The following is a 1,394-nucleotide window of genomic DNA, read 5'->3' on the forward strand; positions in this document are numbered from 1 at the left end:
GGCCAGATGTGCTGAGCTCGGAAGGGTTTAGCTCGGGCCTGCCCACTTTGACGGACCTGGTGTGAGGGAGAAGGCTGCCTCCCAGACGACCAGTGCACAGGGGCGAGAAGGCCCTTGGGAAGCTGGCACCATGGAGGCACAGGTACAGGGGGATTGGCAGGAGAGGGTGGGAGGTGTGAATGGTTAGCTGCCGCAGGCCCCGAGTCCTCTCCCGGGGCACGTGCAGCGCACACCCCTCTGCTCTCCTTGTTCAGGACGTGTGGGCTGTCTCCGTCTCTGTGACTCTGCTCTCGTGTTCCGTTGCACCTTCTGCAGTCCAGAGGCACCTCCTCCACGAGCCCCCCGGCTCTTTCCAACCACAGGCTCTTCTGAGAGACCGAGGCCACGTCTGTCCTCCCTCTGCCCCTGGTTGTCTGTCTTTCCTCCCAGTCGGCACAGCTCACGCGGGATAGGACTCTAGGTCGTGTCTCAGTGCATCTCAGCTCCCAGCTCATGCCTGGTGTGTAGTAGTGCTCAGGAGACTGGGTGTAGGAGGCGGTCACGGGACCAGGAAGGGAAATGCTGTGCAGCCACTTCAGTCCCGAGTGACTGCTAGTCCTCTGACACAGTGCCCTGGTCTCACAGCAGCCTCCATGCAGAGCATGTCGACCCGAAACCCTGGTCATGCAGCCACCTGCCAGACCCGGCAGCAACCCCTGTTCTGGGAAAACCACTCGAGCTTTTTGTTTTGTTTTGTTTTGTTTTTTCTTTAAGTCTATTCATTCATTTCTTCCATGAGAGAAAGAAACACCCCCAGCAGGCCATGGTCCACCCCAGCCTCCTCCAGTTCACATCAGAGGCACACGCACGTGTATTCAAGGGCCTTAGGTTGCGAACCCAGGATCCTCCTGTGTGAGCCCAGCGCTGCAGAGCGTGCGTCATCACTGCGCCTCTGGTCAGCCCCTGGAAGGTTTTTGGGTGCAGCCTCCAGAGGCCGACACAGCTTCTTCGTACTGGACAGACAGTACCTTCTTTCCCCTGAGCCGTGGGCAGCGGGGACATGAGACCAAATCTGATGCATCCTTAGTTCTCTAGAATCCAGAAGCTCCTCGCCCAGCCACCGTGCTGTCAGCACCGGGCAGCAAGGACGATGGTGACAGCACTGCTCAGCACGTTTGTCTCTGCAGCCACCGTGTGATGAGACTCAGCGGTTACAGGGCTGGACTGAGGTCACAGCAGGAGGGCAGAGGAGTGAGGCTGGCAGGCTTTATGTCAGCCTGAGCCACGCACAAAGGCAGAGGAGGGCTTCTAAGCGGGGGTGGGGTGTTGAGGGGAGTGGGAGGGCAGGGACAGGGGGGTCTTGAGGGCCCAAAAGCTCGGTGGCTCCGGAGGGGAGTAACAGATGATCTTCCTAG

General features: G+C 59.5%; 1 protein-coding gene across 1 annotated transcript in view; it reads left to right on the forward strand.

Annotated features, from left to right (window-relative positions):
• SMCR8 (SMCR8-C9orf72 complex subunit) overlaps positions 1-1,394 on the forward strand; it is a 14,932-nt gene that overhangs the window by 7,757 nt on the left and 5,781 nt on the right. The window lies entirely within an intron of this gene.

Source organism: Tupaia chinensis, unplaced genomic scaffold, assembly GCF_000334495.1.
Source record: "Tupaia chinensis unplaced genomic scaffold, TupChi_1.0 Scaffold138725_1, whole genome shotgun sequence".
NCBI lineage: Eukaryota > Metazoa > Chordata > Mammalia > Scandentia > Tupaiidae > Tupaia > Tupaia belangeri.